The sequence below is a fragment of the Strix uralensis genome, chromosome 6 (assembly GCF_047716275.1).
Source record: "Strix uralensis isolate ZFMK-TIS-50842 chromosome 6, bStrUra1, whole genome shotgun sequence".
NCBI classification, from domain to species: Eukaryota; Metazoa; Chordata; class Aves; order Strigiformes; family Strigidae; genus Strix; species Strix uralensis.
The window spans coordinates 21,204,369-21,215,502 of NC_133977.1; positions in this window are offsets into that span (position 1 = coordinate 21,204,369).

Genomic DNA, 11,134 nt, shown 5'->3' on the forward strand with positions numbered 1-11,134 from the left:
CCTGCAAAGATTAAGAATGGAAATGTCATCTTGTACATCACAGCTTGTACAAGCTGAAATTAAAGTGAACTGGTGCAAAATATAATGTGAATAAGTGAATATTGTATCATCATCTATATCAAAATCTATATAACAGCTCTATTCCTGAATGGGAATTATTTTTTGTACTGCAATCTGTATTAAGGTTTTATCCAAAAATAACACAGGAAATACTGTGCACCAGTTACTGGAGCAAGGCATTTCTGGCACATTGCCATGGCATGCTCAAAGTCTGTGAACTGGCCTACGTTTGTCTTTCATTTAAAAATGTGGAAAAGATTTTGCTAAGTGCTGACTACAGCTCAAACCCCTACCTACTGAGCAGAGGGTTGAAGAGTCACAAGGCATTGTTAAATAAAGGGGATTTCAAAATTTGCAAGTAAAAGTGTCTTGTGTTAGTGATGTCTTCCTTATACAAGACAATGGATAATAAATTATTAACCGAATGAGGTAAGTAATTCCATTTCCTACAGTATCCTGCTGCCTGTAACAATTCGAAACCTGGGAGTTTCTAATTTCTCAGGAACAAAATGCCACCTAGTGGTAACTGCTGAATATTTTGAACAAATACTTGGTTTATATTGACATAAAGTTTTCACATTTTTCCTGATACTCTACATTTTACAGCACATTAAGCGCTTGAGAGAAGAAGACAGAGTGGCTGGGGAAGAGTACAGCTTTGCCAGGGCTGTGCCTGTAGGGGCTGGGATGCCGTGCTGCCTACTGCCCAGCTGCTTGAGAACTCCCAGCCTTCCTCTGCCGCCAGCCTCGGGCAGGTAGTGGAGTTTTCCCTTGCTAGGAGTTGAATACACTTTCATACATAGTTGGCAGGCTGCACCTTACTGTTACTTGATAATAAAATACAAAAATGTTTATTTGGCCAGGGCTGTATGAAAAGAGCTGAAAGCCACCTCTGCTTCACTGACTCTTCATCTGTTACTCTTCTGGTGGGAGGCTTTTCCCTCTGGTTCGTCATTCTCCAAGGAGCTAAGGGGAAGCCATTTCAATGTATTCATCAATGTAAAGGGGACAGGAGACAGCAGTCACACCCTGCATGTGATTTGAGCCCATTGATGGAGATACTCCAGCTTTATAAACAGAGCTGACTGACGAGCACTCTGCAGTGTTTCATCTTTCTGTGGTTCTGCACTTCATTGTGATAGGGGGTTTGTTGTTGTTGTTTATGCCTTTGCCATGCACTATTTGAATTTCTCCATCTACTGGTCCATGTCGCCCTGTTCCATTGCAAGATGCTTGCAGCAGCGGTCGTCAGGGCTGTAACTAGACCGAGGGTCTCTGAGACGTATTCTGCAGGCTGTTGCAGAAATCTAATCTGTCCTGCTGATGTTATTGTAGAAGTTGATGAAGATAGCATGACATTGGTTTGATGGGCTGTGAAGGAGTTTGTGGATGGATAAAGACATTCTTCAGTTTGATTCTTGTTTTGTATGATATTTGAAGTAAACTGCAGTAGACTAAAGCGTCTGATTAACAAGGACACTCACAGCACAGCTCACCAAGAGGGTTGTTTGAGAGCATGCTGCTGTGGGCTCACTGCCCTTGCTGTGATGCCAGCACTGGCACTCGTGCACTCATCTGGCCCTCTAGGAAGCGGCTGGTTATCTCCCTAGGCCGCGGCAACGGCCAGCGCAGCTGCAGAGAAGGAGGGAGCAGAAACAGGACTAGAGCAGCACTGGTTTAGGTGGGAGTAAATTATCATGGAAACACATTTAGGTAGGCGGAACGGGAAGAGTTTGGGGAGTGTTGGCAAATGCAGCCTGAACAGCATCAAGAAATTGGTCTTGTTTGTCCTAGCTAAAAATACATGAGGAAATCCCTAGATCTGGGGCAATTTCTTAAAGCTAGACTAGCAGCCTTGAGTAACAACTGCAGGCTTGCAGGTGTTGTAGCTGTATCTGCCCTTCGCTCTCAAGTTTTCAGAGCAGCAGGATGCTTTGAAGAGGAATGATTTTTCACAGTCAGAAGGAAGGTGTTCTGTTGTGCACACAGGAAAGAAAAATCTTAAAAGCAAATGGCCATGCAATCAAACCTTGAAATAAAGTGGAAAGAATAGTGAAAACAATCTGATTAGTAATGATCCATCTGAGCTTTGTGTCTGTTCTCTGAACCTATCAAGCTAAATCCAAATGTAAGTGAATCAGTATATAGTGCCTCCGCAATGTTTTTCATTCCTTTAAAGAAATGGACAAAGCACAAGCAGTGTTACTTTTAACGTTTTATTGTCTTTATATGGGTAATGATTATATGCTATAAAGAGGAAATTAATTTTAATGCTGTATAACATGATAATCTGGATTAATGCTTTTGATTTTGACACTCTCAGAGAATAAACTAATTGGATTTCTTTGTCCTATGTTCCCTTAAAACAGTTCAAGACACATTCTTCTTAAAAATATGTCCATCTAAGAGCAGAAAGGGGAGCAGTTTTCCTTTGGTGGACCAAATAAACTGTTTTTTTAAGAACAGGCAGCAAATCGGCAGTTGAAACTTTGCTGCAACCCACACTGAAATGGTGAGGGCCTTGGTTCCCCTGCTCCTACAGTACTGTACAGTGTTTGTCCAAGAGCTTTGCTTGGTTACATCCTTTCAACACGTATTTCCTTGACTTACTGGGGTTTAAGGGAAAAAAAAAGGTCTTTGGAAACTGCTCCCCTTATCAGTGACTTGTTGCTGCAGATAAACTCTGAATTCTTAAGTCATAATATTTGCACAGGCTGAAAGCATTGGTATAACATCTCTACTGCATGTAAAAAACCACTAGGAACTAAATTTTGGAAGGACTAAACCAGGAATTAGTTTCTTATATATCTGTTTGATTGGGGATTGCGTGAGTTTATAACTGAATACATGAGGTTGAATTCCAGCTCTGAGGTTGAATTCCAGCTCTGAGGTTGGTGCAGTGATGTGCAAATCAGATTGCAAGATCAGTCGTGTGATCTCTGATTTCGTTTAAAATAAAACTGCCACATGCACAGCTGAAAAGTCAACAAGTCTTAGTAATTGTCTCTGGCACTGCCAATTTAGGACCTGGATATCTGCTAATTTAGTTTTGCTTTGTTGAGGGGCTTTCCACATGTCTTGGTTAACAATAAGCAAAATGTGCACAGCCATGGAATGTAATGATTTTATTATTAAAGAAAGGGGAAATATTTATTTTCTCCCTTACCCCTCCCCTTCTCCCCCAGAAAAAACAGTGACATCAGGTACAGAAAAGAGACATTTCTCTCTGTGTAGGCCACATAATAAATTATGCTTTTTGGCACAGATAAAAGAGCTCAGAAGGAATCAGATAATTTTGTCCTTTCATAAGGAATCTTATTGTTGTAAACTTACAGTTCACTAAAACTATTGTGAGACTGGCAGATCAATTAATGAATAGTGAAAATCTCAAATCCTAATTAAATCTCACTATTACTTCCAGGATTGGTTTATCTGCTCTCCAAGAATACTTGATTTGAACAGCTCATTTAACAGAAAAAGCTATTGATCCCTTCAATAACACTTTAGAATCATTACGAGGAAAAACTTTAATCTCCTTCAGCTCCTTGAAATTGGTTTGGTTAATGTCTGCTGTCTGTGATCCTGAAGGGCTAATGCTGGTCTTGAAAGGTATTGCCAATGTTATTCTATGTCGCTTTCTGGGCCCTGCTGCCATTACCTGCCTGCTTGCAGAGGTAGCTGTGGTAAGTGCAGTAAAGCAGAAAGGTTCCACTAGCGCATGTGCTTGCTCACTCGGTTTGGAAGGTTTTATATTCACCTTCAAAAGTCTTCCTGGTGGAAGAAAACATAGCTCTCTTAAAGATTTGTTGAACTGCAAATCAGTCATCCAGGGCTTCTGCTATTCAACACTTTGAGACTTGGACTTAGTAGCATCTTCAGGTCATTAAAGTTCATTCTACAAAAGCATTTGATAACCATATTGCATTACGTCTATATGGCAGGAAATTCTCAGAATATTCCCAAAGTTCACTTCTTATATAGTCCATTTTTCTGAAGTATCACATCAAACTCAACTTCAGATCTGATGCAGTTTGCCTTACCAGGACCCATACACCTTTGTTAATATAAAGCACATTATTGATCTTTAAAATACCCTTAAATGTTTTATGTGGTCTAAACCTTGGACATTCTTTCAAAGAACCCTTAAGTATCCTAGAAAATGCAACTCTGCCTGAGAAGCAAGTTGCATGGGATAACTAATACCCTCATTAAAAAAGTTATTTTTGACTGCTTTCAGTTACATGTACATTGGCTTTTCTAAGAATGTAGAAATCCCTTTGAGGGCTCTGGTTCTCAGAAAATCAAATAATTGCACTCAGAGTGCACAGGTTCTATATAGGACTTCAGAATTGCAGGTTTGCGTTGCTTATGCTAAGGTTTAATTTCTTTAACGATTCTTCAAAGCCATCCAGTGGATCTAGAAGTCTCAACTGACTGCATGAAGAACCACCACCAACTCTGTGGCATAGCTCATGGCTTCAAGTAGGAGATTATCCGCTAGGGTTAAAGACGTTTTCAAAGTCAGAAATAGAAGTATCTTTCAGATAATTTTTTTTTGATGGCTAGCTTGTTCTTAGTTTTTAGTGTTTATATATGAAATTATACTCATAACAGTTTATTTCTAAGACTATTTTGCCAATGGCTTGCCTTCTGTTTTTTAGCTTGCAATTACCAATTTTTTTTCAAATACATACAAGCACTACTTCAACTAATGCCTTAATATGTATTTCTAAGCATGGTATAAAAAGGAAATATTATGATAGTTAAATAGAAGCTATAAGCTGCATTTTACAGCCAGTATAAACACACTTGGGTGTTTTATAGCCATCAGTATTATCTCCTTTGACACTTGAGGCTTGTCCCTAGGAGACAGAAAGCAGAAACTTCCTGGAATTTCTTTAATTAGCCTGTTCATTTCACTTAATAAAACGAGCAATCAAAACCATACTGTGTTTCATACACGCGCCTCTTAAAAATGTAACTTAGAGTACATAGCTCTTACATCTGAGCAAAAGTGCGAGCAATTTTGAAATTTCCTAGTATTTTAGTAATTTTATTAATAACTGATCTCACGTTAGAAGTCTATGCTGATGGAATATGCTAGTAAGTGTGCACATGAGCAGTAAGAAAGCTCATAAAAAGTCTGGTGTTAAAGTCTATTCAGACCAGCTGCAAATAAAAACACCCTTTTGCAGTTATAAATATTTTAGTAGCTCGCCTATTTTGATATTGCTCCCTCTAAATATCACCTGGAACCTGTTGCTAGAAGAAAGCTCCAAGGGTCAGCATAAACCCCAACACCCTGAGCAACCACAATCCACAGTGAGCATGAGGGTGACCAGAACCTTGTTTGTGTGCTTGCACCCTCAGGAAGCTCATACCCTAACAGAAGGTAAGTCTCAGTTTTGGTCAAATCTAGCAATCTATGTGATAGCAATTATAAATTTGGATGGGCCTGGATTTTCCCTTTCCATATATCACACTTAATTTTCTAATCCTTTTCCAACCTCCATCCTTAGACATGCAGGAGGCAGGAAGACCAGTCCTTCTTCGGCACCATTGTAGTGCTGAAAGTACCTGTAAATTTGTGTTTGAAAGTATTACAGATGTTCATCAATGTTTATTAAATAAATAATAAGGTAAAGGTGAAAGCTTGGAGGAAAATAGCAATGAGGTAGTTCCTGACTGAAAGACAGGACAGGATACCTGTCAGAGAACCTGAAAGCAGCCACCTAATTCAGAGGAAACGGTGTGCTTCAGATGGACCTAGCCCAGCCTTTCCGTTCTCCAGCCTACTTACATCTGCGGTGTTAGAGCAGAGATGTTACTGAGGGGGCAAAGGTAGATGTTCTTGGAAAGTGCTGCTGGCTTTATCTGTTGCATGGGAAAAGCTGGCTATGAAAAGTAATTCAGGTGGTTTTCTTTTAATGGAGATTATGTCAAAGATTAAGATCATATGATTTTGCCAAGATACATGGATAGCATCTACTATATCCCATCCGTAGTACCTGTTCATTATGTAATTATGTGCGTCTTGGAAACCCAATTAAGTGGGAGCTATAATGTAAAAGTCCTTAAGGATTATTTTAGAAAGGACTTTGCTCAGAAAACATAGGCAAGAGGGAGCTTTTTTCCTTTGTGCTTCCGTTCAAAAATGGCATTATGTCTCACAACATCATTCTAAACACAGCAAATTGTTTAGATGTTAAGCAAACAGCTTTAGTTTAGTTTTAAAATTAAGATTGTGCTCCTGTGCTGCTTCCCCTTAGATCTTGTAGCATTCACTTCTACTGTAACCACGAAAAAAATCTAGTTCTAAAGGTTGTCGTCATCACCTATGTCTGTTAAACTTTTTTCATGATCCAGAGAGCCAAAGCAGGCTTGTTAAGCCCATTTTTCATTTAATTGATGTACATCACCTACTGTGCACTTAACTGCTCTAAGTTGTTATGGGACATAGTGCAATTCCTATTGATCAGGTTAGGATGCCAAATGTGAGTTTCTAGTGTGGTAGTTGTGAATTAAAACAGAAGGTATTGTGGATATGTTACACATATCCCACTTTCTTTGGCAAGGATCATAAAATTCAACACGCAAGCTCCTCCTAGTAACTGTTACTTTGCTAGTCTGTTCTCTGTAGATAAAAGAAAAAAAAATTAATTACCACTAAAATCTACAGACTAGCATAGATCCCAGTAAAACACTGCTTGTGTCTGGTTTGCAAAGGTTGCTCATAGGTGCAGTACTTGATGCAGGGTTTCTGCCTCCCTCTATGCCTGTAATATTGTTGGGTAATACTGTGTTTAAATGACTTTGCCATTAATAATGAACAACAACAGCATCCAAAAGATAAGCTCAAATGCCAGTTCTCTCATCAAAGGGAGAAAGATTACCCAAAATGCTGATAATGTGCAATTACAATTCTGGATTTGGTGATAGGCTTGATGTTATATGTTCAATAAGCTGTCTTCTGTATAAACATTAATTTTAACTAGCAGGCTTGGTAGTCAGTCTTCAAACTTTTTATTGATGACTTTTAAATTAGATAGAACAATTGAATTTATCTTACTGAACAAGTGATAGAAATCTGCCTTGCCATTTTCCAAAGAGTAAATGTTCCGTTGCAAATAGCGTGAACTCTGAATCTGCTCAGAAAAGCAGCCCTTGGCTTCCTCCCCGCCTGCCCCACTAACTCCCAGCAATTACAAATTAGAAGTTAAATAAAATTCTGCACATGACAAGGCTTCTACAGTGCTGGTTTCCTGCTGTCAAGGGGGTCTGTTGCAAGAAGACACTAACTGTAATAAGATGCTACCCCTATTCATCAGGTAAAATCTTGCCATGTCTTCGCTTTTACTTCTTCCCATTAATACAGGACAGCTTTAATTTATGAGGTTTTTTTCCTCACACAACATTGTATTTACTAGCTGGGAACCTTTCTTTACAGTTGTGTATAAATCTTTAAAAATGTCAGTGATTAATTTTAAAATCTCATTTATCACTATATGATCAGTGAATTAGTTAAGGTTTGAAGAATAAATGTCTGGTAATTAGAAGCAATTTTGTACCAGTCCCTCAGACAAGGTGATGGATCAAAGAAAGGCCACTTTGGAAAATGGGCCATTGCTCCCACAGTGCTCAGCACTAAGAGTGAGGGGGCAAAAGGAGAGGGGCCAAAATAAAAAAACCTAAACGCTGGAAACCAATCCCAAATCCCGGTAATGAAATTTTTTGGGAAGAATTTAGTAGTAGTAACTGGCTGCAGTATTGAAAGAGCCTTGAGGCTTGGGAGACAAGGCAAGAAACCTACTGAAGGACATCGAGCAGGCCAGAAAATAGCAGGTTATGTATACATTTCTCTTCTGGAGACTTTATTCTTGAGGTACATCCTTGTAAATACACCCCCCAAATATTCCTACCAGGTGGCAAGTGTAATAGTGCTTTTTCTACGGAATGTGATGCTAACAAACCAGTTTTGAAAAGGAGAGCTCTTCAAGGGCAAAAGATCCAGGGGAACAAGACACCAAGCTCATCCTTGCTGGCATTTAAATCAAGGTTGTGCAAAACAGGGTCCTCTTTTGTGCTCTCCCCTGCAGAAGAGCAAACATGCGAGCTGGGGTCTCTCCGAAGGAATGGCCCCTCGGGCCGAACAGGGCCCGGCTGGGGCTTTCTGCGAGCTGCTCCCCGCGCTTCCTCCCTCGCCCCTGTGCAAGGCGACAGAGCATTAGCACTCGGTAAGCTCCAGCTCTCTTCTAACCAAATTCCCAGAGTTGTAGTTAAATCATTGTTATTGCTGGTGTGCTCAGATGTGCTGGCCTGATAAGGCATTATGTAATTTTAAGATAAAGTTGTTCAACAGAAATCGCCATGAGGATTTCAGGTCTATTCAAAAAGCTGGGTGTGGGAGAAGGGATCTTCACCTAGTGAACTCTGGGCTAATTTTTTTTTCTGATTTGCACCTTTGAATTCTTCCTGCTGTGTCAAGGCTATCAGCCTTTGTAAAAGCCAGAGCTGCTGTCAGTAAGATGGTACATACTGCGTATGCCCACACTCCTTGCTACCCCCAGCACCCTTCTTGTGCCAACTCCTGTAAGGGCCAGATGAGAGCTCTGGGTATGAGCCTGCCTGTGAAGTCCTTCCCAAAACTGCTGCTGCTCTCTGCAGGCTGCTGGAGCCCAGACCAAAACATCCTCCCAAACCAAGCAAATAATCTAATCAGAAATAACGATTGAGCAAAATTTGCTTTGAAAACTCACATCAGCTGCAGAACTCTTCCTGGCACAGTGAAATATAGCTCTAGTAACTAACGGTGAAATGACCAACAAACTTCCCCAGGTTTTAGCCATAACTGCATTAATAGCAAAGGCATTGTTAGACAATTGAAATGACTAATCAAATTACTCAGACTGATCTTAACAACTCTAGTAGTGATAACGCCTATTATGAAAAATAGCGCTATTTTCTCTGGACAGGAAAACATTTGTAATGTAAACATGCAGTTCAGTAGATAGCAATAAAGATTTTGGAGCAGTGGAAGAGTAAAAGCTGGCTATTTAATTGAAGGAAATTGGAGTGAAAGCTTGGTATTTAAATCCAGGAAATACTAGAGGAAAAAAAACCTCTATGAAGCTACAACTTATTTCCAAAAAGCAAAGCAAAATGCTCTCCTTGCACACAAAGGTCAAATCATGTAGGCAGAAAGTCAGGGATTTTTTTTTGTTGCTTTATTTCAAACCATTTTTCATCTATTTTTAACCTTCGTTTAGCCCTGCAATTAAAAATATTATTTCTCAGTAGACCAGTTGTTCAATAAACCCTTGCACTTTATACATGCAAAATTAAAATGTTTTGTAAAATCAGGTCCATCATTTGCAAAGGAATAAAATGGAGAAAATGATCACTCAGGGATAATATGTTTATTTTTTTAACTTTGCACAATAAGCAAAATATATCAACATAAAAACCTAAGTTCTGAACTATCTGACAGGTATAACAGAACCCCATATTTTTCTTGTTGTATTAAACAAGATTTAAAGGTATTGAAAACTTCCCCACACAATCTTTCCCTTTTGTTGTCTACAAAAAGACTAGGTGGAATTCAGAGTGGGAAATCCCATGTGCAACAAGCGACAGCAACCACCCCTTTTTCAGACAGACCTTTATGTTTTAGCTGCCTTGCTGCAAGAAAATGTATTTTATGTACTTGCTGACCCTGAGCTGCATTCACACGACTGGAACCACTAATTGCCGCGGCTGTAGATGCAGCCTATGTACGTGCTCTTCCTCCTTCAGACTGTCCTATGGCAAAAACCTTGACTTGAACACTTGCCTCCCACTGCACGCCCGCTCTGGTAGCCACCATGGTGCCCCAAGCGAAGGTGGGACGGGCTGGATGATGCTCATAAAAACGCCTGCACCATCTGCTTGCCCTGGTTGACGTCTCCAAAAAGCCTCTGCTGAAGGTTGTGGATTTGCACAGCTGTAATGGGTTGAATTTGAGTAAACGATTTGTGTCGATCGTGCTCCGGCTGGATTTCAACTCTCAGCACACACAGCTTGCATCCGAAAGGTGAAGTAATACTTGCAAGTGAGAAACTACTGTATTGCTAAACGAGGTGGGTTGGATTCTCCTACATATGGTAGGGAAGATCTGCCAAGTACAAACTAACCTCTAAGTATCTGTTTTCAGGTAAAAAATGCAAACTGTATAAATGAGTTACAGCAGGCACGATGCTGTCTTTTCCATTAAATGCTTTTAGCGCTGAAATTTACTGTCCTGGACAGCGAAAAATGACAGCAGCTGGGCTAGCTGAAATTTCTCACACCAAAACATTTGGAGGGGAGTTCCACAGTTTTGCTCTCTTCATGCTTTCTGGCATTTACGGGGAAATTTTAATCTCGCTTTTAAAAAGCGATGTTCCTCACACGAGCGTTGGTTCTTCTCCCGTACCAGGTAGGCGCAGCCCTCCAAGGCTGGAGAGGCAGAGGCCGACCCTGCTGTGCCGCTCCCCGGGGGGCAGCGCGCCACCCCGCTCCCCGCGGAGCATCTCCTCAGCGGAGAGGAGTCGTCCGGGACGGCCCTGGCGGGCGCCCGAGGGACGAGCCGGGCGTGGCCGGTGCCACGTCCGTGTGAGCGGCTGGGGGCCGGGGCCGCCCCGCAGGAGGGGACGACGCTTCCCTTTGTGCCCCGGCGGGCCGGCCGCGTTGCCATGGGAACCGTCCCGCCGGCTGCGGCGGGAGGAAGGCGGGTCGTGTGGCGGCGCAAGATGGCTCCCCGAGGCGGCGGGCCGCAGCGTGAGCGCGGGCGGGGGGGGGGGGGGTGCGGGAGGGGCGGGAGCGGGGAGCTCCCCGCCGCTGCCGCGCGTCCCCAGCTGCCGCCTCCGTCCGTCCCCCCCCGCCCCACTCCGCTCTCCGGGGCGCTGCCCCCCCCCTCCCCGCCGCCGCCGCGGGCTGCGGCCGCCCCGCCCCGCCCCGCGGCAGCAAGTGGTGGCAGCGGCCGCCGGTGCCGCGGGGCGCCCTGACAGCCCCGCGCCCAACTTGTGTTGCAGGCGCGCCCCGCCGCTGATGCGCCAGC